General features: G+C 40.8%; 1 protein-coding gene across 2 annotated transcripts in view; it reads right to left on the reverse strand.

The window, feature by feature from the left end:
* The window catches only part of LOC136242754 (TNF receptor-associated factor 3-like), a 32,923-nt gene extending 31,274 nt beyond the window's left edge, over positions 1–1,649 (reverse strand). The window contains exons 1-2 of one of the 2 annotated variants that reach the window (XM_066034211.1): positions 1,536–1,649; positions 1,437–1,489 (exon numbers count right to left, since the gene is read on the reverse strand). The gene's annotated coding sequence lies outside the window, so the exon portion shown is untranslated. The remainder of the gene's footprint in view (positions 1–1,436; positions 1,490–1,535) is intronic. The other variant, XM_066034212.1, reaches the window with a different exon arrangement.
* Positions 1,650–6,000: the final 4,351 nt, after the last annotated feature.

A 6,000-nucleotide genomic window follows, 5' to 3' on the forward strand; every position in this document is an offset into this window, starting at 1 on the left:
ACCTAATTGCAGCTCCTAACGGCGCTGCTGGCATGGTTTGCATTGAGGTGGCCAGGTCAACCACAAATAGGTAGACACACGTGCTAACACTTAACGGCGCCTATCAAAGGTGACAAGACCTCATCTGGGCAACAGGAAAACTAAGCTCAAACAACATGATCATTTTACACTTCAACTAGCCATTTAGTTATAACCCGTACTACCCCATTATGGGCTTTCTTTGGGCTATGGAACTCTCGCCCAAATAGGCTCGAGTTAGCTGCAGGGGCCAAAAATCCAACATCGAGTCATACAGATTACAACAAAGGCTCGAAAAGCAGCTACGCGCCTGTCACCGACCTGTGCTGATAGGGGATCACATGACACCGGATCACGTGATGAAACAACCTGACCACCTGCCAAAAATATAAATGTTCATACCACCAACATCAACAACTACAAAACGTGATTCGACAAATGTGCTAACGATGGAATTGCTTCAGTTTTGGTTTGTAGATAGGCCATAGGACACTGCATTAGCACACCAAATTATATAGTCTCGCGTAGCCAGACCCTTTTCTTTCTTTTGTGTGGGGGCGGGAAAGAAAAGGGTCTGGTGAACATAGTATAGCATCGTTGTTGGGCTATCCCGAGATTGTGTGGATTCTACTGCACAGCTTCCGGATTGTTGATTAGCACGAATGACGTGATTTGCTAATATATGCGTCATTTGCATCCTGTTACCATAGCTACTACTGAAATATCTATGGTAACAGGATGCAATCTCAGCAGATCACGTCACTTGCACCAAACAACAATCCGGAAGCTGCGCAGTAGAATCCCCACAATCTCGGGATAGCCCAACGACGATGCTATACCTAGTCTCGCGGCGCCCGACCCTAAAAGTGGGTCTGGTGAAACTGTGTACAAAAAGTTTGGCGCTGCCGGAATGTTGGAAGCTCCAATCAGATCGCTCCATTTCAAATTGATTATGTAATGCGTACATTTCAAAAGATTCGCGGCTTACGGTTAATTACATCCGGTGACTCTGCCGTTTAAACTCATTGAGAAAACAGCCATACAATTCTGTTGGGTTCGTTTTACTGTTGAATAAATAAAGTAGCGCTATTAGTTTGGTGATGCTGTAAGCGGATCTGGTTGAATGGATGTTGTGACGTAAACAGTGCACTTACGTAACAGGTAAAACGTCATCCAATAAACATTCCAGAGCTCAAACTTTTTGTACACAGTTTCACCAGACCCACTTTTTAGGGTCGGGCGCCGCGAGACTATGCTATACTATGTTCACTAGACCTTTCCTTTCCCCGCCCCCACACAAAAGAAAGAAAAGGGCCTGGCTACGCGAGACTACAAATTATAGGCCCAGGGATTCTACCATTGTTGAGAACGATCTAAGTGTCCGGAACTAGTCGCTGTCCGGAATTACCCACACTTACTTTATAGGTCTATCTACGGTAGATCGATTTCATCTTGTGAAGTCATCTGTGTCCTAGCGGGAACAACAAAAAATTAAAACCTTACAAAAACACACTCACTACTCAATCCTATATAGATGATGATAAGCGTGCCGTTTCAGGGTTTCGTGACAGAATACACAAACTGCTTATGTTAAGGACAGATCACGTGATTAATGTTAGCTCAGATGGACCGCGCAGATATGTGACGGGAAGCAGGCGTTTGTAACCATAGCAACCATGTGTTTTAAGCGCTTCTTTAATTTGTTAGCGTTTTCTAGGCGTCTTCCTTGCTACTCCAGCTGGTTGTCTTAGAACTATGTGAGTTATAATAATATGTTGTATTGCTCTGGGCACTATTAATAGGGGTCCTTTATCTATGTATGCAGTTATCAATGTCATGGTCGCACCCCAAGATCGTATCATTATGGGCATAGGCGGATCTAGGAGGCATTGTCAGGGGGGCCAAAGGGGGGTAAGAAGTTTTAATGTGCAACAGTGTTTATTCCACTAAGAGGAATTCTAGTACACCAAGTTATATTCAGTTGCATAACTTTATTCAGCATAGCTGGATGAATGATAGTCATGCAGTTTTAAAACTGTAGTAAGAGAAAATTTTTAAAAATTAAACCTAGGTTTGAATTTGAGAGCATTTTTGATAACATTTAGCTAACGAAGTGTATGCTTGCAATGCATATAAAGATTAGTTAGCCTATCTGAGATAAACCTGTTTGATGGTAAAGTGTACTAAATCAAAAATAAGGTGTAGCTAGTATTGTTATAATGACATCAGAATTGTGACTGTTCTATTAGAGTAGTGACCTGCTCTATTAGAGTATCTCGATCTTGGCACAGCAATTCAAACTTATTTGTCTCACTTTCTTTACAATGTACAGTATAACTTTAAAGTACATTTATAACTGTTCTCTTCTGTTTGCCCATTGGATTTCTTTACTTCTGAATACAGTGTGAATGTATGACTCCAGAGTCTGGTATCAATATAGTACTGTGAGTCCAAGGAGGGCAAGAGAAGGGCCAAGGGGGGCATAGCACCCCTTGGCCCCCCCTTAGATCCGCCTATGATTATGGAACAACACTAGTGTCAAACCATAGATAATACACTCCCCCTGGATATGTAAATGGCAGGTTATATAGAGCCAGCACCGGTTACACTGTTTTGCCGGCTATTTTGTCGGCAGTAGAGGGTATAATACCTCGTATAATACAGAGGAGGGCGGAAGCGCTTTAGACGCTACTTAAAAAATATTACCTTAAGGTTACGGGTTAGGCGCTTAATAATAGGTTATTATTTTTTGATGCGTGATAATGGATGGTGCAATATTGGCACCATAGGGCTTTTCAAACAATTATATTAAGCAACACATGCCATGGGTAGGGGTGTCTATTATCTATGTTGGCACGAAGCTCAACCAGGTGTTAGTGAGAAGGTTGTTAACTTTAAAGCGTTGTATAGCCACGTGATAATAGCGGAGGAATCATACAAAGTGAGTGTTAATAATTTACTGTGGAAGGTAGTCAAGCGTAAAATTAAGCCCCCGCAATATGGTTGAACCAGCGTTTAGCGATACTGCTTAATGTGGTTATTATTCATCAAAAATAGCAGCTGTCAGCTAATTAGTACTAATTTGTTATGGCAGTGTCAATGGGTGGTTATATTGTCTAGGTCCTGTTGTGGAGACTTTGTGGGAAAACTGACTAGAGGCTGGTTAATTATCGTATCTTCAAGGATAATGGCGATTAGTTCTGCTACGGAAATACCGCGAGTGCACTACAGTGTTGTTACAATCGGATAACAACTTAATTCGTTCGTGAGGACCTAGAAATCATTAAGTAATAGCTTATTAATGCTAAATATCATGGTGTGGCTTCCCATGAAACCTGGTTTTTGATGAATAGCAACTCAACAGTTTCACTGTTTAGTGCCTGCATTTCTGTACAAGCGCATCTCTTGTTGAGTGTATCGCTGCTTTTGGTATCGCTGCTTTTGGTATCGCTGCTTTTGGTATCGCTGCTTTTGGTATTTCTTGTACGTTGATATACCATGTTATTTTAGTGTGTTCTTCCGTGCAAAACGGTTAAAACAGAACTATAAGCAAAGCGCCTACAAAATTATTTACTGGACCTTATTCACTGAATTAATTTCATAGCGCTTACAACCCGTTGCGAAGGAGTTGTCCGCCAATATTCGCCATTTGCAGTACCATGACTATGGTAACATGATAGCAACCGTTGTGCTCGCCCAGTTTTAGAACTCAAAATGGCGTCCGAAAGACCATCACCATGGCAAATAGGGAGCCTTTTATGGCTTCGCGTGACACCAGAGGGCGCTTACTGTTCTAAATGAATAAGGTCTATTGCATAGTTTGTTCAAAATCTCACGTGAACCTCAATAGTCTCAATACAAAACCAGCAAATGGTGGGGTTTACTAGATTTTTAGATCATGCTTCATGTAAGGATTAAGGTGACGTAATTGCACAAAAGCGCTTAATTAGTTTTCTAAGCAAAATCGATGAAACACTATTTTGTGCGTAGTGAGTTTAGCACTAACCAGGTATGTTTATTGTAAGTAAAACAATGATGCCACGCTTTGTTACATCGTCCACACATTTAGCTGATGCTGAAAAACAAGGGTTTACATAATTCATTTTAACGGCGCTTAAGGCGCTTCCACCCTCCTCTGGGTATAATACTTAGAATGTTACGTGCATTAAAAAAAAAACTTGTACAAAAAACCTAAGAAAATGAGAAAAAAAAAGTTGCCTCAGCTGGGATTCGAACCCTAGCTTCCGTACTCGTAGTCCATACTCATAACCACTATACCACTGGTGCCAAATCTACCGGTTTGTTTTAGTTTCTACCTTATAAATGTCCAACTGAAGTGAAGAAGAAATCAAAGCTGAATCTGACCCTAACCCTAATACTACTTGTCGCGTGCCCTAAAGTACAAGACTTGAGGCAAACTACTGGTCGCGTGCCCTAAAGTCGAATACTCGAGGCATACTACTATGCCGGCACAATAGCCGTTCGTGCTTGTTAACCGGTATCCACTATGAAACTAATAAGCGCCACCTGTCCCACAAAATGGCAGCTGACGTCCAGGTGCCTGTCACTACAGCTCGGGAAGCCAATGAAAAGTTGCGTAAAGAGATATATACAACTCAGAAGAACTGAAGATATCGTCGCGTCGCTGCAAGCTGTTAAAAGAGACTACTGAAATTCTCTGTGCTGGGCCGGATGATGTAAAATTTAACGAGACATTTTATAGAGTGTACAAAGATATTGAGGAGGAAAAGAAAAAGGAGCAAGTAAAGTCAAGAGCTAGCTTGTAGAACTCTTTACTTATACTAAGCGGAGTGACTGCCTGTGCTACTGAGAGGTTTGGGAGAGGAGAGGGCTGGTAGCTGTAATGACTGCATCTTGTGGCAGGTACTCCAACCTCATTTAGGCTGACATAATATTAAGATTCCTTGCTTCCCTTGAAAGCATTCAGTTTAATAGTGAGGGAGGTAATTGAATAAGGTAATAGTGAGGTACTTGAAGAGATTCACTACTAGTATTTGCCCGGATGCCATGCACTAAATAACATCAAAAAATCACATCAGAGTCCAATTACCTAGTCTTCATCCTAATGACATGACCACACATCCTAATGACATGACCACACATCTGAACTCTCTGTCAGTATTAATATTTAGGTCATGTGACTGTCAAATGCAGTAAAAAATTTGCATATGACTCTAAAATTACCATGTGGGTGAGTGACAGGAAACAAGGAATCTACAATATTATTGGTGGCCTAAAATAATGGTTATGGATAGCTGAGTTTTTATTGTTGCTGACTGCTCTATTAGAGTATATTGATGTTTAACACAAAAATAATAAATCTTAATTACAATAACCAATGCAGAAGGAAAAGTGGCATGCAGGCGGGTAATGGGAAGCAAGTAATGGATAAGTATTGGCCATATTCTTGCACCTTTTTTTATATTTTTTAATGAATGGGTTTCAAATGCCATGCACTTTCTGTTAAACACTTCAATCATTGCTTGTGACCACTGAAAAACTTTTACTGAGTAGCAGGTATTGTTGTATATAATGTAGTACAGTGGAACCTCAATTATCCGGACCCCACTTATCCGGATTCTCGGTTAACCGAACTACGGAAATGACTGCTCTATTAGAGAAGTGACTGTTCTATTAGGGTATTTGAAATACTAATATTTCTATTTTAAGGTTATTTATACTTAAGTTTCAGAGATACAGACTTTTCAGACTTATGGACCATCCCCGGTCCCAATGGTTTGGATAACTGAGGTTCCAATGTATTAGGGAAATGATCAGTTTTATGGTACCAGACACTAGTTATCATTGTATGCTATAGATGATTACGGAAAGACTCTTTGATGTACAAGGCAGTGATGTGCAGGGTGCTGGTGATCCAGGAGTAAATCTTGAGCCATGCCGTCAGTTGACTGTGGTAGAAGAGAATGCCATTCACTATGCAGCAGGATATGTTGTCCATAA

Source organism: Dysidea avara, chromosome 13, assembly GCF_963678975.1.
Source record: "Dysidea avara chromosome 13, odDysAvar1.4, whole genome shotgun sequence".
NCBI classification, from domain to species: domain Eukaryota; kingdom Metazoa; phylum Porifera; class Demospongiae; order Dictyoceratida; family Dysideidae; genus Dysidea; species Dysidea avara.